The 23,146-nt window shown below is 42.3% G+C and overlaps 1 protein-coding gene across 3 annotated transcripts in view; it reads left to right on the top strand.

The window, feature by feature from the left end:
* mef2cb (myocyte enhancer factor 2cb) overlaps nucleotides 1-23,146 on the top strand; it is a 76,381-nt gene that overhangs the window by 5,659 nt on the left and 47,576 nt on the right. For 2 of the 3 annotated variants that reach the window (XM_074638236.1, XM_074638235.1), the window contains exon 2: nucleotides 3,876-4,008. The gene's annotated coding sequence lies outside the window, so the exon portion shown is untranslated. Of the gene's footprint in view, nucleotides 1-3,875; nucleotides 4,670-5,153; nucleotides 7,263-23,146 lie in introns of all 3 variants that reach the window. The other variant, XM_074638237.1, reaches the window with a different exon arrangement.

Raw genomic sequence — 23,146 nt, 5'->3', positions numbered from 1 at the left:
TTGTTGTTATTGCATTGGAGTCTGTTCTGTATGGTCTGATCCAACAGGGTGCTGTTCTGAAGCTGAACTGTAAGGACAAGGAAATATATGAAATGGTACAGTGAATTTACTGCTGGCCAGACACAGTTAATGGGCAAACCGCACAGAAAAACCATGTTATTGAAAATAAGGCTCGGTATGGTTTCACTGAAAAATGAGTCATGCCATTATGGAACACAGCAGCTAATGATAAGTAGACAGGACTTTTTTTTTCTTTGCTTTTCTCTAAACTACAAGAATTACAGCTAACCAAAGATTTAACAGTTGAAATGACTGAGGTGGGTTTAGGGTATGAGATATGTGGGATCATTTAATGTCCAACTCAAAAATCTGCTCATTGTAGAGTGATTTCTTTCATTTTGTTTAAAGCGATACAGATGAAAAGAAATTAGATGACTGTATTTAAATAAGCATTTAAGTATAAGACTTGGTATTTGACAGCGATTTCCAAGGTGACTTATCTCGTTAAACATTTCCAAATATATTATCTTTACAATAGGGCTTTCAAAGTTAATGCAAATTTGTTTTAATGCCACTAATTTCTTTAATGCATTGACGCAACTTGTGATTTTTAGTTTGTAGCGGTCTCAGTTTAAAAGTTAGAGTGAAGATAATCATATGAAACCACAAAACATAAGGAATCTATTGGTATCAACCATGTCATACTAGCTTGTTGCGAAGGAGGCTAAATAATGCTCCAAACTTACGCTAAATTTTGGCGAGGAAAAACTGTTTTGGCCATTTTCAAAGGGGTCCCTTGACCTCTGACCTCACAATATGTGAATGAAAATGGGTTCTATGGGTACCCACGAGTCTCCCCTTTACAGACATGTCCACTTTATGATAATCACATGCAGTTTGGGGCAAGTCATAGTCAAGTCAGCACACTGACACACTGACAGCTGTTGTTGCCTGTTAGGCTTCAGTTTGCCATGTTATGATTTGAGCATATTTTCTATGCTAAATGCAGTACCTGTGAGGGTTTCTGGACAATATTTGTCATTGTTTTGTGTTGTTAATTGATTTCCATATATATACATATCTACATACATTTGCATAAAGCAGCATATTTGTCCACTTCCATGTTGATAAGAGTATTAAATACTTGACATACCTCTCTTTAAGGTGCATTTTGAAGAGATAAAAAACGTGCAATTAATTTGCGATTTATCGCGATTAAATATTTAAATTGACTGACAGCCCTAATTTACATATAACATGGGCGCTAATATATATGGTCTTGACTCAAAAACTGCTTTCCTTCAGTGGTAGAATTATCAAGGTAATATTGCCTGAAATTCAAATTTAGGAGGAGGAACGTCACCTTTTTATACTACAAAAGCTCATTTGAGTGTACAAATAAATCCTTCCCCCAGAATCCTGAATTTCTTTGTTTTATATATTTTGTAATATGAGGACATATGATTTCAGTTAATTAAAAAGTGATTTTCTCACCTTTGCTCCCCTAATTATACTGTACAGTGGTACAATTCTTGCAACTATAATTACCGATGATATTGCCCTCTGAGTTTCATTATAAACCTTATTAATAAGGAGCTCTGAATCATGTGTAATATAACGCTTTGGATCACTTACACAGAGACCAGACGCGGATCGGCAGGGAAATGTTTCACATCTCTCCTACAAAGTGTGAGATTACTTCTAAAGTGCAGCATGTTTTTCCTGAGAACAGAACCCAGATGTTCGGGCTGATCAGGTCCTGTACAATATGGATGTCGTTAACACTCAGACATTCTTGGAGAGTATTACATACTGTACATTATGCACTCAGACACACTGGTACATTTGAAGATTGATATGATTTATTAGGCTGATGCTGGCCTATAAAAATATGGATATAGACAAATGCTGATATGACAATTTATAGATGCATTAATTGATATGTTTGTAACTTTTTTGTAAATTATTTCTTAATTAATTTATCAGGCGTATGTAATTTTTCCCTGTATTTCCTACAGATAAATGTAATTTAATGATGCATGATGGTGTAAATGCTTTTTCAGAGGCTCCTCCATCCTGTCAATAATAACATTTCAGAAGAAAAATTAATATATTTATTCATAGTATCCCAAATGATGCTCAGCATGATGTATTAAGACTTCAGTCTAAAAATATTGGTATTGGGACTGCCCCTCAAACAACCATATCAGTCTACCCTGCCTACACACACACACACACACACACACACACACACGTGTGCAGGAGTCAGACCTATAGGTCCCCAGCTGAGCCTGCGAGTTAAATTGGCCTGCAGGTCTTCCTGTAACCCCTGTGAAGCTTTGGTCGTCACATCATGTCGCATCAATCTAGTGTCAAAGCACCAAATGTCTCTCAAATTCATTAGGGAACGAGCGCAGGAAGAATGACTGAAAGCGGTAAATACCAAATAAAGCTGGAAGCGTCCTCAGACATATCTGACATACAACAAGTACTCCGTGTGTTTCGTAGTGCTCCTGTAATAAGCACTGAGCTAATTCTCAGGAGCGGCGCTTGACAACATCATCTCCTGTGACAGGCAGATTGTGTTTTCACGTGAGCGTGATCGACAACAGATTGCACCGAGCCCGGGCTGTTCCTGTTTGCCCTGGAAATGTGTTAGTGTTTATCTTTTTTTTGCTTGAGAGAGGCATTCCTTTCTTTCTTTCTTTCTTTCTCCCCTCCATTACACAAAAAAAACACATTTTCAGGCGAGCTGTTTTACGTGTGTGTGTGTGTGTGTGTGTGTGTGTGTGTGTGTGTGTGTGTGTGTGAGACACACTCTGTGAAGTGACTGCCAGCAGAGGCTTAAGAAACAATCCGAGCAAGATCAATATCAGCAAACCGCACTTATGTGTTTGACTTAACGTGCAGTCGCAGTTTCCCCTCTTCTCTTTTTTAAGCACAGCTGATGCCAAACCTCACCAAATTGCATTTACCCAAAAGCCTTAAGTGTCTGTGTATACACTGTGACATATTTGGAAATTGCATAATTGTATTGGCAAACTGTTGATTTTTCTCCATCGGGCTTTGATGAAACTGTCAACCCACCCTTGAACACACACACACACACACATCAGAATATAAGTTCAGAATAGCATGTTCTATAAGTGTAGGAGGGAGGGACAATAGCTAATGAGTTATTGCTAGTGAGAAACTTTCAGACAGCAAGAAACTAAGTTTGTTTTAATTAAGGAGAAATAATTTGGCTCAAGATAACACAAATGCCACAACCTACAATATTTAACCTACAGCACGCTCTGCTTGTTTGCACACAGTTATTGTGTACCTAACTCTAAATTTATCAGCTGTAAAAGGCATAATGTGACACACTCTGAACATGTAACATTAATCTGGCTGTAATGCTTTGACTTGTTTCTATCATATTCAGATTTAGCAGCAGATGCATGCACTCTTGGTAGTCTCAAGAGCAAAATATACAGTAGGTCTTCCCTACTTTGCATTAAATGTGTGAGCCTAGAATGAGGCTGTGAGTATGCCTTCACTATAAGTTTATCCCTGTAGACAAGTCAGACAGTCACTTATGAATATGCATGAGCCAGTGTTTGCCTCGTTTAATGATTTTTTCCACCATTCAAATGTATTCAATCCACCTCCCCCCATTTATTTCTCTGTACTTCATATGGACACACACACACACACACACACACACACACACACACACACACACACACACATACACACACAGAGACACACACACAGATGTTATCATGGATCCTGCTCACCATGTGCAAAGTGCATGCAAACAATTACCATTTCACTGGCGGGTTCATTCTTCTTCTCCTCCTCACGCCTCCCTATGTTACTTCTCCTCCCAGGTGCCAACCAAAGACAACCTCAAGCATTGTGAACACTGAAAGGACCTCTCCGATGAATCGCTGACAGACAGCAGACAGAACGCTACGAGACTGAGGGGCACGCAAGACGGCTGACGAAGGAACATTGAACGTGGTATGTACGATCATCCAGGCACCCGTAGGATTCCTTACGTCATACTTAATGCACTTGCCAGTAGCTAAGACGTCTTAAAGGGAGGAAATTGTCTATTAAGGGTGTCAAATCTGAATGTTTCATACACGCTGATATGTGATGCCATTGATATCTGCCATGTTGCATTTATGAACCCACTGTGTCTAACAGACTGCACCTTATTGATTATTATTATGGAGGTCCGGGGGGCCAGAGGAAACGCTATTAAAGATTAAAGGGTCAGGTGATGTGAAGGTGGTATCCCGAGTCATCAGACACCAGCGGCTTCGATTACAGGCTGTAATGTCCGCCCGTCAGGCAGATTAGCCAGCTTGATTTATTTATTAACTGCATGTCCCGCCATTTCCTACCCTGACTGACTGACTGGGTGACTGGCTGGCTGCGTACATGGCTTATGCATCACAGGTGAACTTCAAAAGGAAGGGAAAGATTAGGATGCTGCATGGTGTCCACTTACACTTCACGCAGTCTGCTAGTGACAGGCATGTGCTGCAAAGCTATAAGCTCATAAAGGAAAGCTTCGCTGTTTGTCTACATTTAGACAAAAAAAGTTTATTAAGTGGGTTTAGACTAACATTTTCAGTAAAAAAGTGGATGGTGCATTACTTCCAATACAATGAAGGTGAGGATGAGATTACAACTCAGCAAAAGTGGCGATCTGTTTTCACCCCGGCGAGGAGAATTTAGGTAGCAAAACCGTCCGTTAACGGTTTTAGTAGAAGATTAAAGATTATCAAAACTCTGACCACACAAAAAGATTGCTAACACCCATGTTTATCAAAACCCAGGATTATCTATTTTCTTTTTCTGAGGATGGATTGATGAAAACTAGTAATAGGGGTGTTAGAAAATATCGAAAATATCAAGTATCGTGATATTTTGTTGTGTGATACTGTATCAATTCTCAAAAACACACTTTTTAATTACTAGTTAACATGCAATTATTAACTCAGTCAATACTTTATTTCATTTGCAACGACATATGCACCCTCTCAGTGTATATGGGTTCTCAAAGTAGTGCTGTGTATTGGCAAGAATCTGACGATATGATACGTATCACGATACAGGGGTTACGATTCAATATACTGTGATATATTGCGATACAGTAATCAAGGCGGTATATTGCAATTTTAAAAAACTAATTTTAGGAAAACTGTCATAGTATAATGAACACCCCACCATATACATACAATCTGAGTAAAAAAAGTTAACTTTTTTATGCAGTAGGATCTGTGTTTGCTTTTAATACAATCACTGTAACGTCCAACATCATAGCACTACTTTGAGAGGGCACATACACCGACAGGGTGCATATCTTTGCAAATTAAATAAAGATCCCACTGCTTTGATTGCATAAAAAAGTTTTTTAAACTCAGATTTTGTGAATATGATGGTGTGTTCTTTAAACTATGACACGTTTCCTAAAATTAGATTTTAAAAAATCGCAATATATCGCCTTGCTTACAGTATCGAAATACATCGCAATATATTGAATCGATACCCCTGTATCATGACACGTATGGTATTGCCAGATTCTTGCCAAACCACAGCCCTATATACTCAAGAGTGAGACCTGATGGTTTTATTAGAGCATAACATGCTCCATTCAAGACAAGCGCTCTTTAAACTGATATAGCACCCATATAATTCGAGTATAATAGAAGCCGCAGTATTACAAGGCCTATCTGGGATCCATCTCTGTTCAGACTGCCTGTCTGCGTCTTATCTGAAGTGGCAAACTTGCTGTTCTAATTGTTATCTTCACACTAATAGAGTGGATGTTTTGAAATCATTTGGTTGGATGGATAAAGGACTGGGTAATTCCCCCCCATGCTTACTGTCTGTGTCAGGGCTTATCTGGAGGAGATAGTGGCTGGGTCCTGGAGGATGATTGGCGTTGTGCAGGAGGTGGAAAGTTTGTACTGAGGAGGCATTCATGTTGCACAGAAGGAAGGAACTGAATATTTGGGGGTTACTGAACAAGATGAGTTTTATTGCAAGAAGCATATCATATCATTCAAGTCTTAAAATCTGGTTTTCCTTAAAAAAGAGAATAAGATATGTTCTTTCTACTATTTTCCTGAGTGGTTTGCTTTTTTCCTGTCTTTTTCTGCATAAAACAGGCCACATTCATGTTGCACAGAATGAAGGAACTGAATGATATATTGGGGGTTACTGAACAAGATGTATGAGTTGACTTTTTATTGCAAGAAGCATATCATATCATTCAAGTCTTAAAATCTAGTTTTCCTTCAAATAAGAGAATAAGATATGTTCTTTCTACTATTTTCCTGAGTGGAGAGGTTTGCTTTTTTTCTGTCTTTTCCTGCATAAAACAAAACAAAAACCTCAACTTTTGTCGGCTGTATTTAGCCTGTCTATAGATGCTTAAAGCGCTCTCCGTTGGTTCATTAGTTAAAGCACACAATCCCCCCATCATCTTCCTCTAGTGGTCCTCTCTGAGCACTTAATTGTGCGTCCACTCTATCGTGGGGGCTGCATGGAGCGGTAATAATAATAAAGCATTAAAAGAGCCGTGCCTCTTTCATTAAAGTAGAGTTGGGGAGAAGATGTGAGCCCGCCCCCTTTTTCAGGAGTCAAAAAAAAAAAAGAGAGAAGAGAAGAAAAAAAAAAATCGATTATTTCTCCTCGCACTGGGAGAGAGGAGGAAGAGGAGAGGGTTTGGGGAAAGACTCGGTCAGGATTTGTGGAGGAAGGAACAGAAGAAACAGATCATCACCATCAAGATCCAGAACAGTCCAGCAGTAATAGACCAGCAGCAGCACCTCCACCTCCACCTCCACCATCACCATCACTGCTCCAGAGAGAGAGAGAGAAACCAGGCGAAGCGTCCTCACCGCCTCCTGAGCAGACACTGTCCGACCAGAGAGAGAGAGAGAGAGAGAAGGAGGGAGGGAGTAGAGAGAGAGAGAGAGAGAGAGAGAGTAGTTGTCTCTGACATTATAGAGACTCCTACCACGTACTGTAGGTTACTTTTTTTCCTCCCGGCGACGTCCTCAGCTAAGTTGCGCTCCTGGATTTTAAGTGCGTCTTTTTTCGCGAAGTCCGTCCAACATCCAGCAGCAGCTCCAGCAGCCAGCTTCATCCAGCCTTCCTGTCTGTCAGTCGGCCGGACCAAAACAACCGGCGGACTCACCGGCTTGTTGTCTCCTTTTAACACTTCACAACCGGGACAAGATTTCACGCGAAATAAAGTAAGTAGCTCACACTTTTCCTCCGCCAAACACATCCAACGAGACACGTTGCATCATATGATCCGTATTTGAGGGGAAAACTTGAGGGTCTATTTTGATGCGCGCTTCCTTCCTTCCTTCAACTAAGTACAGTAACTAACTGCGTGTATCGATTTGTTTGGGACCCTCTGATCGACTTGTCATATAATTAACAGGCTGACATCAAATAGCTTGTTTATGGCCTGTTATTAGGGGGAGTTTCGTGTTTTAAGGTGGTGTTATACTGTTCCTGTCGACCTTGTGGAGCTTTTCTCGTGTCCACATGCAGGCGCACATCTACTGAATAAACGCTGCCCTCCTTTACAGTAATAATATCCCATAATACAGTCTTCTCTTCTCTTCTATGGGAGGATGACACAGGAAAAAGTTACACTGTTAGTTTAAAATGTAGTGTTTAATGTGCCCTGATGGAAATAATTTTACAAAATAATATGATAAGAAACTTCAAAAACTCCCAAGATAATAGAAAATAAAAAAAATGTATACAGTTAGAAAGTTTTTAAATTTCAGATAATTAGTTTAATTAGAGCAACACAATGCAGGGAAACACACTACACATACTGTATTATGGCCTTATTTACTTTGTAGATATGTAATCCTTGTGTAAACTGAGGTGCACTAATGATCACAATTATGCTGTTATTACACATTAAATCAGTATAACTTGGCAACTTTCAGAAATATATTAGAAAAAGACTGAATGATGTAAACATTTCCAAACTACAATATAGGAGAACACAGTTTGCCAGACTTCTTATTACAGTCATAACAGTACTGTAAATCAGTGTTATAGAGGAGATCTGGTGTGTTCAGGCTGAATTATAATTCCTTCTCTGAGACTTTGTGACTGAGGTTGTTTAGACTTATTCCACTATTCAGCGAGAATGATATATTTATACAGTGAGTTTAGTTCAGTCACGGGTGGCTCGATTGAACCTGTTGCAGTGAGAGGATTAATAATGACACCATAATTAACCTGTGGCAACTTTCACAGGTTGCAGCTTTTAGAAATCCAGTTGGATTTATTTGTGTTGTACTCAAAAAGTGTTCATACGAGGCCCACTGATGAAATGTGCACACGATGGTTATGAAATTTAAAAAACTGTATATTTAATTTTAATTTTAGACAGATTGTGGAACCAACTGGGCTGTATTCATTAATATAAGCTTACATGTTAATATCTGTACCCATATGGTTGTGAATTTGAAACAGCAATTATATCACTGAAATAAATTCAGTCCATTTTAAAAGTAAAAAAAAAAAATGCTATTAATGTAGAGATAGCTGCAGTTTTCTCCAAATTAATAAAAGTAATAAAATATTCACAGCACATGTTGAGATATATAAGAACTATTACATTTGAAAGAGTCTATTAGTGAGATATTTTGAAGGCACAGTGATCAAGTGTTGCTGCTGCTATTACAGCATATCAACCTAATTTGTGACTCTGAAAAGCGTACTGCATACACTCAGTCACTTACATTTCACAGTTAATTCAATTAATAAAAAATCAGCCTACATAAAGTATATGCAACATTTGAGGTACATTTTTTTACATTTTAATGTCCTGTGCATTGTCCCATTACTTTTATATAATCCTTTATGTTGTTTTATTCAAGTTGTTTACTCCTGAAAAACATATTTAAAAGTGTATTAGTCTTTAAAAAGATTTTTACACATGGCCTTCCCTCTCCTGCCCATCGTCAATGAAGTTGTTCTGTGTGGCCTGTCTGGCCTGTTGCTCTCTTGGGATTTAGCGTTAGGTTAATCCGCTCAGAGGAAGGTGAGCGCTCGCATGTGGACCCACGATTACACACAGAGGACTCTGTCAGCCAAGCTCTGTAATCTCAGAGACCCTGTGCAAACACACACACACACACACACATGCACGCAGTCGCATGCAAACTCACACACATGCCTAGGCAAAAAAGCATGGATCTGCCTCCTTTCTCTCTCTCTCTGTCTTTCTGTCACACACACACACATGCACACAGCGACACCCACACTATCTGGCCTGCACTGCTTTTGTTTCTCTTATTCTCTTAAGACCTCTCCCTCTTGACAAATCATTTGGGATTTTGGGGGCGCTGATTCACAAAACCAACACTGACAACAAACTCTTACCCCTTCACACAGAGAGGGATTAGGAGGTCACGTGTCCCTGTGATTGGCCAGGGCATTGAGCCGATTGTCAGGGCACTTTGCTGTACACCAGGGGCTCAGTGGAGCTTTAGTTAAGTGAAGGGAAGGGACACACTGTGTGCCATGGTCAGGGTTTCGCCATGTGTTTTTGAAAAGTGCTCAGACTAAATCAGCATGGCCTATTGCTTATATCTTTAATCATAATAAATGTCTAATATAATGCTCATTAATGAGTTATTTAAAATCAGTGCACCTTATTTAAAAAAAGGAGTAAAGTATACCACTGTGCTGCCTCAGAGCATAGACGTTTAATACTGTACAGAAGGCACATTCCCTCCTTCTATGAAAACATTATTCTTAATGGAAACATCAGAAGCATTTATGTTTAAGCAAATAATTTAATGGCCGCTTTTTTTGCCACGCTTTAAAGTTGTTTTTTTTCCTCTAATGGTTTCAAATATTTTGGAAGGGGTTTGCAGAGTTTGCTCAGTTAAATGCGAGTAAAACACTCATTTGCAGATTGCAGGTTGGCAAGATCTGCAGGTAGATATTGAAGTGCTGTAATTGGAGTCTGTGCCCTTTGGCTCAAATGAGAAGGTAATATAAGAGTCAGTTGTAGAGAATCTTATTTACCACACGTATATATATATATATATAAGGAACTGTCGAGAGACGTGCCTGTATATCCTGTAAATAACGCAGTATGCTTTGGTTTACGTTCTGTCAAATAAATGCAACAGAGAACACCAAAAAATCCAGATGTGATACAATAAGGATAACCTCTTTTTTTAGTAAATTTATCTGACACAAATAATGTAGAGATGTTAAGCCATAACTTTTTTTTCTTGTCTGTTTATAAGCAGATGAAAATACTTAAGTTTTACAATAACTCAAGGGCTTGTTGTATTCTTGTTTATTGCACGAGGCAGGTGTTCCCTCTTTTGCTACATTGGAGGAAAACTCTTTTTTGGTTTTCATACATTTTAATAGCACTAATGAAAAGCGTAGGGCTCAACCTCGCCATGTGTTTATGTACTCGTTTTGAAACAGATCTCCTTTTCTTTGTCCTAACTGTTAGAAATGTTTACCCAAATGTTTCTTAGCCTTAGGAGCGCTGTCTGTATATCTTCATAAGAGCTGCAATTACTCATAAAACTTAAAATAATAATCTAAAGTAAATAACACAGTCCTTGAATGGTTTACGGTGCATTGAATGCATATATTTGAATATGTCCCGGTTTTTGCATAATGATGCAAAGTCTCCTTCTGTCTCTATCTAGTAATTAGCGGTGACGTTCAGCAACTTTCTCTGTATGCTGTAAGTGGATGGGGGGGTGTGGGGTTTGTTCACTGGGGTGTTAAAGATCACAGAGGAATATATCCGCCTTTGATGTTTAATTGTATTGTAAAACACACTTTAGAATATTTCTGCATAAAGTAGACTTCTGGCTGTGCTGTGCTTTGTGTTTGCTGTTTCTTTGTGTGTTTGTCTGTCAGTCTGCGCTGTGTGTCTGGGAGGTGTGTGTGTGTGTGTGCAAGTTCGTGTCTTGTCTCCGTCTGTTTGCGCGTCGGAATGTTTGTGCTTTTGTGTTTTTTTCCGAGTTTTGTGAGGTTGTCGCTGGTGTATATTCAAATGAAAATGCGTGTATTTCTTTCTCTCCTTTTCTTCTCACACTGAGGAGGGTAGGATTTGATGTCTGGGATGATGGAGCAGTCTGGAAAACAGTGTCAGTGTGAGGGCTGAAAAGGCAAACTGAGAAGACAGATGCGCAGAAAGACGGAGAAACACACACATACAGAGAGAAAACGTAGATAGAAATGCATTTGAGCTGAGGTGACTTAAGAGCAGATCTGATCTGGTATTCTTCATTAAAAGAGTGCAGCTTTTGTGATGTCACTCTGATGAACAGGATGTCCTGCCTTCTTCTTCTTCCTGTTTCCTGTTTCCTGCCCCGGGCCTGTTGGTCATTATGGCGGCAGCTGCCTGCTGGGTGGTCTTGTGCTCAGTATGTACCGCTGACCACACAATCATATCGTCAGCTGCAGCCCACCTAAAGAGACACCCAGAACACCTCGCCATACTTGAGGCCTGCTGCCTGCAATATTTGGACAGGGAGAGAGTCCTGGGAGGCGAGCAGGCAGGAGGAGTGCAGGGTGCAGAGGACTTTGAATGATAAGACAAAGAGAAACATTTAGAGTAGAACAGAGGTTGGATTTCTTTTGTCTAAACATTGCACGGTTCAGATCAGGCTGAATGCCCCAGCAGCGAGACTTAACTCTTGAAATGAACGCGTTTAAATGAGATCATTAACTTCCCCAGCAGACACCTTACTTCAGTTGCCTTCCTGTGAAATTTGTAATCTTTATTCAGTCGCAGTGTAACAGACAGAATCCAGGCAGTGTATATCTGCAATACCTGCTCTGGACATGTTGTGCGTTAAATCCAGAATTAACTGGGAATCCCTTTTTAGTGAGTTTGGAGGAGAAGTGTTTGCTGTCCATGTGCATAAATCTGGCGACAGAAGGCATGTTCCATCATAAAACACACTACCTGACATGTGAACGGTGAGGGGCAACTTCCTACCCCCCTAATATATTTTCAGAGAGCCCCCCAACCCCTTCTATCCACCATCTCCTTTTAGTGTGGCACACATTTGGACTACACCCAATGCCAAAAAAAAAAAAGAAAAGAGGTGTGGAGAAGGGTGAGAAAAAAAAAATCAGAAATGTTTTCCAGTGGCTGTAATTTATCTTTGTCACGACTGCAACATAGCCGAGTCATTCTGCAACATAGTCCGGCGAGACGCACAGAGGTAGCTCTGTGCCTTGGCCTCACACAAGCTCACATCCATCTGAAACCCTCTGCTCACTCGGCTGCCACAATCTGCGCCGCTGCCACCACCACCACCGCTCCCCATCTGCAGAGCTCCACGTTGCTGTCGCGTATTTTTAGATTCAGAGGAAATAAGGACCCGAATTTTACCCAGTCAGGCTTTTTGTGTGATGTTGCTCTTGTGATGAAACAGTGTCGCACTAAATTGCCACTAATAGGCGGAGCGATTGATAAATCCAACTTTTTTTCCCCTGCTCTAAGGAAGAATATTACAGTCTTAAATGCGATGCTTGTTTTTCATTTTAGAGTCTCAGATTTCTGGGCAAAGTCTGAAACATCAGGAGGTTTTGCTGCTCAACTCCGAGGGGACTGCGCTGTTGAAAATGCTGTTAACACCGTCTAAGTCGAGAAACAGTGTAAGAATCCGCGCTCAGTGCTCTCCCTCTCTTCTGCGCAGCGCGCAGCTTAACCAGGCGGCGGTGTCCTGCCAAAGTCCACACCAGTGTTCCTTTTCCACTGTCATCTGTGCCATTCCCACACCAAAGGCCAGCCTGTAAAAGAATGCGCCGCACAGGACTGTTTTGAACTCTTACATTACTCAACTGACCAGAAAAAAACAGTAAGCAGGACAAAGAAAAGAAAAAGGGGTGTTGCTGCTACATGATTTGAAAAAGAGAGAAAAAAATGAATTGTGCTCAAACTTTTCAGCTGAAATCAAACTTAATAACACACAATAACATACAGCAATATGAAGTGCCCTGAGGGGTGGAGAAGGGTGAAGCAACACCTCCCACACACACACACCCCTTTTCTCCCCTCTCTCTCTGTCAATTTTTTTTTTTTTTTCGTTGGTCTCCTTCTGCCCTGTGATGTATGGCTTTTTCCTACAGTGGCTCTTCCAAAGTGCAGCTCGTGATGTCATTAATTTTATTCATACTTTATGGATGCTCTGTCTGGAAAAAAAAAGAGAGAAAAAGGAGAGGGCCGATGTGAGGAGAGAGGGAGGAAGATAGAGAGAAAGAGAGAGAGAAGAGATGGTGTTGCGGAAGGAGATTTTCAGTGCAGTTGCATGTATAATGAATGAGGGGGCACTTTGTTTGAAACTCCAGCCCGGCGCTTCACTTCAAGGTTTGCTGGGCAGAGTGGGGCCTTGTGATCTCACACCAGCCACTCTCTTTATCCTGCCAATAGATGCTTTCACCTGGCACTGTGGTTCGACCCAGTGGAAAAACAAATAACCTTGTGTGTGTATAGGAGAGAGAGAGAGAGAGAGAGAGAGCACTGACAATGGAGCAAGGGGCCTGGTGGAAAGGGTGAGGAGGAGCGGGTGAGAGAGGAAAGAGGTGAGTTTGTATAACAGCGGCAGTGCAATGACGCCCAGACGATACTGAGGAGAATGCTGGCACCCAGCCCACACTTCCTAAATAGTGCTCTCTACAGAAATAGCTCAGCCTTGATATTGACTTTTGTCTGGTGTGTATGTGTGTGTGTGTGTGTGTGAATGTTCACGTTTGAGCATGCCCGATAGGAGGACAGAGATGGTTTCATTGTCTAGTGAGGAGCTTTTCACTTTTGTTAGTATCTGTTGTTAATTCTTGTGCAGTGTTGGTGGATATTTTTATGCTCCTGGTGTGCGTGTGTAAAGGAGCGAGCCACCTTTTATTATTTGGGATAAAAATGGCCTCCCATCTTATTTTTGGCCCTGTGCTGGACTCATGGTTTTTATAAATAGCTGAGGAAGTGCGGGGGATACCTGTCGTGGCTCCAGCCTCCCTCCAGCAGAGTCCCAGTGCCTCCACGTCACATCCATCCACCGCCGGCCGGCCGGCCCACTCTGGGCCACGGCGGGGCAGAGCAGCCCCCTCGGGGGGCCGAGCAAACAGGATGGGACTCAAATCGAGGGTGTGAGAGAATCAGTCTCTGGAGTAAAACACAAAAGGGCTTGCAGTTCAGCATGAGCAGCCTAGCTGACACTGTCAGATTCAATAAAGTATGGATTAAAAAAATTAATTTCTTTTCACAACCACTGAGCAGAGTACAAGGCTTTAAGAGGAGTGTCAAGATGGCAAACACAATGGAGTGTCTTCAAAATGAGAAGTGTGTTTTTTCCGACACTTAGTCTACGAGTGTAAGGTCATAGGGTGGTTTTCTCTCCTCGCTGCCATCTGTATGCCGAGGTGTCTTGTTAATTTTGTCTCTGCGTCGCAGGCATATGCCATGTGAACAGCGCCGAGAGTGTTAACTTTCTCTCTGCGTCAGTGTACACTGTTTCCCTCACATTCTGCTCTCACTTTCTTACGGTATGCCACATTTTTGAGGGTATAATCAGTGTTTTTTGGAATGATGGAGCGCTCAGTAAATACAGAATGTGTGAACAAACTGACGAATGATGTTTGCGGGTGGAATTGGCTTATTGTAGCCTGTTATTTATTTATGAAAAGGTTCAGATCTTCCAGGGTCAAACGCATATTTAATGTCTCAATTATGTGGGTGGATAACAGTGTTGTATCTTATTCCTCTTATCCTTTACTGGGCATCGTATTCCTACATCCAACCATCTAATTATTTGGTATTGAATCCGCGTTATCACCCTGAGATGCTCTTTTATCTGTTTAACTGTCATCCGGCACAAGTGGAGTGTCTAGAAAGTGTAAAAAAAAAGCACATGTTAAGCCTGTAATTGTGTTAAACATGAGCATCATCCCTGCTGCATCCCAGCCCGAGATATTGTTCACCCTCTAAATGAGTGGCACTCTACATCTTGGCCCCTCATAACAGGGGCCCCGTAATCACATTAAGAATGGGACAGAGAGAGAGAGAAATAGAGATAGAGAGAGGGAGAAATCTTTGAAAAGCTTTACTGCCCTTGGTGGACTGTCTCTTTACACGGCGAAAGAGAAATCATTCCTTTTTTTTTTCCCCTCGTTCTCTGTGAAGGGAATTGTGCTGCCTGTTATTAATGTGCTTTTGACAGCTTAATTTGATAAGCGGGCTACTTGTTAAAGAAGCCTTGGATTGTTCTCATAGAAAGAACACGCTTTTTTTTCCCTCCCATGTTCTTCAAAATGCTGCCGCACAGTCTGTCGATGACCCAGTTCTGAGAGATGGTCGAAAACAAGGAAGAGCAGTGCAAAATCCACAGGGAAAAGAAAGGAGAGAAGGCAAGAGGGTAGCGGGAGAGGGAAGAGAGAGAAAGATAGAGCGAGGAGGGATACTATAAGTAAGAAAGGCACTTGTGGGAAGTTAACTCAAATGCTTTTTTCTTTCTTCTCTCTCCCTCTCGCCTCCTCCTCCTCACTCTTCCTCCTCCTCCTGCGCTGAAGCAGCCTACCTTCTCCTCTCCCCTGTAGCCTAATCGGAAGAGAAACGCTAGGAAGAACGATAACGGGGATTAGCTCGCACTGCTCGCCAGCTCCCCTTGGTTAAGTACACGTGTAATGAGTTGTTTATTTGGGATAATGCACAGTAGGTGCAGCAGGAGCCCAGAGCTGCCCTCGCCTCCCTCCTCCTCTTCCTCCTGCTTACATAGACACAACAGAAATCTGCAAGTAAATGTATAACACATGCAGTAAAACGGCGATGTACAGGCGTGTGAATATTGGCGTGCGCAGGTATGTGCAAATACATACATTCACACACTCTCACAAACACACCCACCCGTACAAATTCCCACACACAGCTGTGATGCAGGTCACTCGCTGTGCAGAGGGAGGAAAAACCGGGAGTTTGGAGTTGTGTGTGTGGGGGGGGGTGGTAACGTTCTCAGGCCTTCTTTGGGTCAGGAGGCCAGGGGACTTTTCTCAGGGTGAAGAGAAGGGGAAGAAATTGAATGATATGAGAAAAAAATGAAGGGAAGGAACCAAGAGAAGGAAAAAGGGGAGATGTTGTGCCCGCCAGTGTGTGCGCGCGTGTCCGCTGATCTCGTGTGCGTGCTCGCTAAGTTTGTGTGTATGTACATGAAGTGGAAAAAGCTGTTGCCTTGTGGAGGGGACGTGCTCCGCTATCATTAGCTGGGAGGGGGGGTGGTAGGAGGGGGCAGGCGAGGTTATGTGAACGGTGCAGCTGTGCTCGCAGCAGAGGGATTTGAGTGGAGGGTGGGGGGGGAACTCCAGGCAGCCAGGTCCTTCACTGAACCACCAGCTCGCAACGCAGAGGAGAAGAGAAGAGAAAAATTCAACCGAGCAGCGAGCCTTGTGAACCAAACGCAACTCGCCGCTGCCGCCCCCTCTGTCCGCCATCCCCCACTCCTTCACTCCTCCGCTCCTCCACTCTAGCCCTTTACTTCCCAAATAGGAAAAATAAATAAATAACGATTAATGCTTGATGGCGAGGATAAGAGTGCAAGAGAGAGGAAGAGGAGGAAAAAAGAAACAGTCATGATTTATATATAGTGTAGGGTATGCTTCTCTGTCGGCCATTTGTGGTTTTACCGTCGACATTCATCTCTGATTTTAAGTCAAAATAACAATAATATTTATTTTCAAATAATTGTATTAGGAATACACACTTCTTCAACTTTGCTGCCTTTTTTGTTTTGGGGGGGATTTCCCTACGACTTGACGCACAATTCCAAAATCACTCAAATTTGTTTAAAGCTTCCTCCCCGCCTCTCTTTATTTCGCTCGCTGAAAGAGTCGGAGCCCACGTAGGATGCGAACGATGGCGCGGCAGACGGAGACCCAAACTTGCTTGTCAGCCCGTGTGATCAGTCGCGGCAGAGAGAGACAAGGCAGAGGTGGCTGAGAGACGACAGAACACAGAATGGCATCGCCGTGCACTGCTAATGCATTCAGCCTGCCACCATATCCAACAACAAGGCAAAATATCACACAACTCACTTCACAAGATGTTCCTACGACAACAACATCAACAGTAACAGACATATAAATGTGTGCACACACACACATAGACACACACACGCAGACACACAGGCGTGCGCACATGCATAAATAACCACACAGCATGTTAAAAACCAAACCATGAGGAACAAGAATTTGAAAGCAAACAAACAAGTCAGAATGTAAGCAACTTGTCTGAGACTTTGCGACGGAAAAATAAATGAAAAATGAAAAAAAAACACCTTTTTGTTTCATGAGAAAGGAGCTAAATTGCCGTGGTGCACCAGGCATTCAAATTTAGGGATAAAAAAAGTGTAAAAAAGTGGCAGATTTTTTAGCAAAACTGTGAACTACGTTGAGCACAATGGGCTAAAAATAGAGCGTGGTCAAACAGCAGCGGTGCTTTGGCGAGAGGGTCATCTCCGTGTGATACAGTGGCCTTCACTGTAGCCACATATTGAGAGCAGAGGCACGCTGCCAAAGCATGTAGCTTCACAGCAGTAATTTAATATTTGTTTGTCTCTATTATTTCATTCCCCTCCTCTCTCCTTCTCCCTCTCCCTCACTCATTGGGGTTAAGTAACAGTAAGCTTTATCAGATTACTGGGTCTGAGGTCTCTTTCAAACCTCTCTTTGCCATCTTGATTTTGTGCAGCTGTGCAGACTCTTTAATCATACGCTATCTTTTTTCACTCGCCCTCTCTCCCCCCCTCCTCTCCTCCCTCCTTCACGTCGTCCCTCCTCCCTTAACATATGTTAATTGGCTGCTTTCTGTGACAAATTACGAGCGCCCGCTTTGATGAGGTTGGGTTGTGATGGTGCTGGGAGTGGAGTGTAGTGGAACTGCCAGACCCTCGCCGGTTCCCCCCTTTAACCACTCCAAAAAGGAGCGCGGCACCCGGCCGATGACTAATGAGAGGCTTGGACTGGGTCTGGCCCGGCTCTGGCCTTGGTGGGGCCACTCCCCTAAACAGAGGCTGATCTGTAGGTAGCGTGTGTCGCCACACACCCTCCAAACTCCACACAACCTTTATCCTCATGCACCGCACCGCCAGCCCTCCTCTGGGAACTGTAGAGCACTGTGGGAGTAGTTCAGGCTACGTGCTGAAAAACATATTTTTAAGACCCTTGTCTTCATTTTTTCATCATAGAAATAGGAAAAGTTTTCAATATACATTTGCTTTTTCATTTAATTTGCTTTCTTTGTATGTTTGACTTGAAAAAAAAGCACAGGAGTAACATCAATTATAGATGCAATGCATACAACTTGTGTCTCAAGTTTACATTGTTTGTGTGTCTGCGGTGAAGAGACAGTGCCTGGAAACACTATACCAGCCTTGCTTAAACAAACACTAACAGTGGAACAAACTCTGTTTAATGATGCGCAGCGTCAACAGGGAAACAATGCTCACCAATAATCAGCACAATCAGCTTGTGGTAACCAGAAAAAAAGTGGTGTGAACCTGACATCATCCTAGTTTTTTTTTAAGTGTCGGGTGGGTAGGTGGGGTGTCAAATTCTGTTTCCCTTCAATCTGCCCTCCTCTTTCTTTTGCTCAGCCTCTACCTCTGTCTCTACTTCTTTCTGTCTCTCTCTCTTCCTCTGTCACAGTCCCTCTCTCTCTCGACTCTACGATCTAGGTTACTCGGTTTCCTAGCAGAGCACAGGGACCAGAGGAAGAGAGAAAAAAAAAAAAACAGAAGGTCGAATCTATGAAGGACATCCTTGTTGAAGTGTGCAACCTTCTACTTCTCTGCAAATTACCCACACGCTGTGCATAGACTCAAAGCAGTGCTGTGGCTCTCACTTCAGCCCAGCAAGGCTGTGACCGTGACACATAGTGCTGTTGGAGTGTCACAACTACAGGGAGAGGCCAAGTTCTTCAGTGTTAGCTGGAATTTGTAGTTTTTGTCAGCTTTTTAAAGGTTCATTTTTCTCTTTAAACCTAGGGGTTGGTAATCTTCAAAAACACTTTTGATATATTTGTTGAAATTCTCTTTAAAAAATCAAACCAAAATTCGAAAAGAAATGTTCTGACAAAAAATAAAGAAAAAACGCTGGTATCTGTGGCTGTCGCAGGACTGTAATAAACCCATCCAATCATTTCCAAATGAAATAATCGGAAGAGCTACCTACCTGCCTGCCTGCGTGCACGTCACCGGAGTCTTCCACATGCTGCCAGCTTGAGAGCTGTGAGTACTAACAATAGCCATGTTCGCGTTCATTATGTTTATGTTCGTAATGATAATTGTGGGGGAGTGGCTTTGGAGGGAGGCCTGAAGGGACGGGCTGTCAGTGTTGCCGACTTGGTGACCTCCGACCTTGGCGAATTTAGCAACTTTTGGAGCTAGTGCTGTTAGCTACTTTCATCGGAAAAGAGTTGGCAACACTGGGCTGGGTTTTTCGGTTGGATAATTTTTTAAATCTAGCGTACACTTGCTAGTTTCTCAACATTACCAACCCTAGCTTTAAGACAAGAACACAGCCAAACCTGAAGCTACGTGTGCCCCAGAGTTATGCTAATTGCGATAAGTGTCTGTTTTATTGATTTTTACGTATATACTGGCATGTTGAGGCCCCCCCAGCACACTGAACTCAAGTCTTAACAGTAGAGAAGCTGAGGAGATCACCAGCAGCTTGCTTGATGTGGTCACACAGCTTAACAATCACTTCACGTACAGTAATAGTTTCGTTGTGGAATGCAAATTTGCTGACGAAGCGAGACGTGGAAAAATAGTAACTTCCACAATTTCCCCGTAGAGCTGCCTGCCACCCACATGCTTACTTAGTTACAACAAACCAAACCAAACCAAAAAAAAGGAAATCATTTTATTTACCCTCTTCCCGTTAGCAAGATGCAAACACACACAACGACCCATAAGCAAGCACGCATTTCCATACCGAGTTGATAGTCACGCACAGATGCACATGCGCACACACACACACACACACACATACATACTGTACATGCTGCAAATAGGGTGACAAAAAACGAAGCCGGTGAAGAAAAAAAGGGAAGTGCGCCGGCACCTCGTGGTTGCATGAGGGTTAGCCATGTTAGCATTAGCCCGCGGGCCTTAATTGAGGCCAGGAGGGAGCATTTAATAATTGCTGTCAGAAGATCAAATTTAATTCTCCTCTCTTCACAGCCACCACTGCTGTAGGGTAGAGTGAAACAAATTGTCATCAGAGATTTCTAAATGAACAAAGCTTTTAATTAGGGTGATTAGAATGCTGTGGCAAAGAGAAAGAGTATGTGGGGGGGGGGGGGGGTTGGGGGAGAGGAGGTGATGAAATCATCAGCGGATCGTCTTTTACAATGATGTCTGCTGTTGATACGGCGCGGGGTGAGGGAGGGGCACGCGACTGTACTGGGGAAGTTTGCTGTGCTTGAACATAAGTAAGCGTGGCCCGCGCAGCAACGAGCCCTTAGCCTCGGTTGACACAAACACACACACACACACACACACACACACACACACACACTCTGCCCTTCTCCCCCCACTGGAGAACATCGCTAACATCCTGAGACATTGTCATACTCGGCAGGGAACATAATTGGGTGAATATGTCAGTGCTTTGTGTTCTTAGTGACATGACTCCCGGCTGTTCCTGTGGGGGCTGGGTACACTCATTGAACGGTTTCTACTGCGACTCCACTGCATTGGCTCATTGTTCATTAGTGTTTTTTTTCCCGTTGTTTTATGAACATAACAGATAAGCAGGGGATGAGTTATCTGTGCACCTATAGATCACTCATGTACTCGTGTGTGTCCGTTTTCTGTTCCTTCGGTTACACCTGGGTCCTGTGGCGCGCGGGGGCAACATGTGCATTGAGACGGTGGTTTACACTCACTGGAAAACATGACCTGCGGCTTAGCTTTTATAAATGACTTTACAATGACTGGAAAGAGAGACAGAGAAGGAGAGAGAGAGAGAGAGGAAGAAGTGAAAGAAATTGTGGCAGTGTCAATAAAGTGAAACTTAAGTGAAGCTATTTGGGTTAAACATCAGATGTGCGTATCACCACAATCTGCACCACTTCCATATTCAAAACCTCTTTTTTTTTACCCTTCTGCCCAACTTCACTCGACCTTGTACTGTGTCAGCTCTATCTTTCATTTTTTTTCCTCTATCTTCTTTTCTATCTCTATACTTGAATGCGTCCAGTGCCCCTCCTTATATGCTCATGCCATGGAAAGACTGAATTTGCTAAATGGTGATTCATTCCAGCCTTTTCCGGGGCCTCTCCAAATTGTGGCTCGCCTATGCTTCTGCTTTTTTCTTCTCTTCTCCTTTTTTTTCTGATACCATTTTTTCCAGCATGGCACAAGGCTATGTGTGTGGCAAGTTTGTCATTGCGGTCCTCTAAGTTTATTTGTTTATCACTCATGGCTATAAGCCCCTGTCACAACACAAAGCTGCTGACAATCGACAGGGAATGCCTGTTTTAACCACTACTAGCTACTCTTCCTCTCTATCCCCCCCCCGTATGTCTCGCTTCGCCCGGCTTTCACGTGTGTGCCCTCTTACTCGTCTGCCGTTGGCCCAGCAGCTGCGGCTTTACAGCCCTTGGCCTCCTTTCAGAGAGGGGGGTTGACGCATTGTGTCAAGTCATTTTGTCCTTGGGGAAGTCAGCAATGGGCTATGGAAAGACGGCTCTCACCTGTCTCCACGCCGGCTCTGACGGATGGCTACCTGCCTCCATTCTGATGGCCCAAGGCCCCTGTGTTGCTGGTGCTGAGTGAGACGTGCAGCTGCCCAAACGAAGAGCAGGGCTCCGTACTCCTCTACCTCCATTTCTACCCACTCATTACTACCGTACACTATCACACTACAGTTGGCAAAACTCTTCGTACGTGATAGAATATCTACATCTAAAAACACATACCTGAAATTCATTATTAAATTTAACAGAAAGGGTTTTACATCAACAACAGGAAATTAAATAAGTTATAATTTTTTCCTGTGAAAATACAGCTGCATGCAGACAGGACCTTGTGTAGAAAACAGATTTTCTTTGGACCCGTAATGAAATGCCACAGAGGCAAAAAAAACAAAAACTCAACAACTCAATTTAATAAAGCTGTTGCACTGTTGAATTCACAATAAACAAAATACTTCAGTAAATGACAATTGTGTATAATTTTACATGAAAAGCTGACACGTCATAAGTAATTGTAAACGCATCATCTTTCCTGTATTAGTGCTTCTGTTTCTTATGCATTTTGAAAACAGGTGAATTTTCTCTGATTGCTCCTTCAATGGAAACGGTGTAATTTAGTTTAGAAATGTTCGTCCTGTCTCAGTTGGATTGCTGTTGCCATGGAAAGCTGTTGCAGCTAAGGTGCTTTTGTTTATGCTGATATTTTGATCTCATATTGTGCCACTGCAATCACAAGGACGTATTTACCCCCAAAATATGCTTCATACAAAGTTCAATATCTCTAAAAGTTTTTATAATTTATAATAGGCGGAATATTTTTTTATGTTTTGTAATTTTTCAACCCAGAGTTTTCACAATATGTTTTTTTTTTTGCCTCATTAAAAAAGTTTCTTTAAGTTTAATTTAAATATATTCTCTAAGTATATGGCCATATAAAGCTAAAACTATGTTTTAGCGAACTCAAAGTAAGGCCTAAAATATTTAATATTCAGAAAGCGTATTGCTTCTGTTTATTACCACTCATCATCTGCTCTTGCCGATTGTATTTTGATTCCCAATTTCTTCCCTCTTAACGGTGTGATTTAGGGTAGGAAGCACCTTTAGCACCTTTGATTGTCTGTGCCTGCTGATGTCACATCCTTCCGCTGAGCTGTCCGTGTGTGTGTGTGTGTGTGTTTCCTGTCTTTCTGTCCTCCAAGACCCCGGGGCAGAGCTGTGGGATTGAAGGATAAGAGGGGGGCGACTGCTGGCAGAGTCTCATTAGTATGAAAATCAATTAAGTTTAAAGTCGAAGCACGAAGTTTTAAGTTGAGAAATTGGTTGAACCGCGAACGGACAGAAATTTAGAGCTCGTCTTGTCGCACT

The sequence above is a fragment of the Sebastes fasciatus genome, chromosome 6 (genome assembly GCF_043250625.1).
Source record: "Sebastes fasciatus isolate fSebFas1 chromosome 6, fSebFas1.pri, whole genome shotgun sequence".
Lineage (NCBI taxonomy): Eukaryota > Metazoa > Chordata > Actinopteri > Perciformes > Sebastidae > Sebastes > Sebastes fasciatus.
The sequence above is the reverse complement of the archived record's forward strand: the minus strand, read 5'-3'. Positions and strand labels throughout refer to the sequence as shown.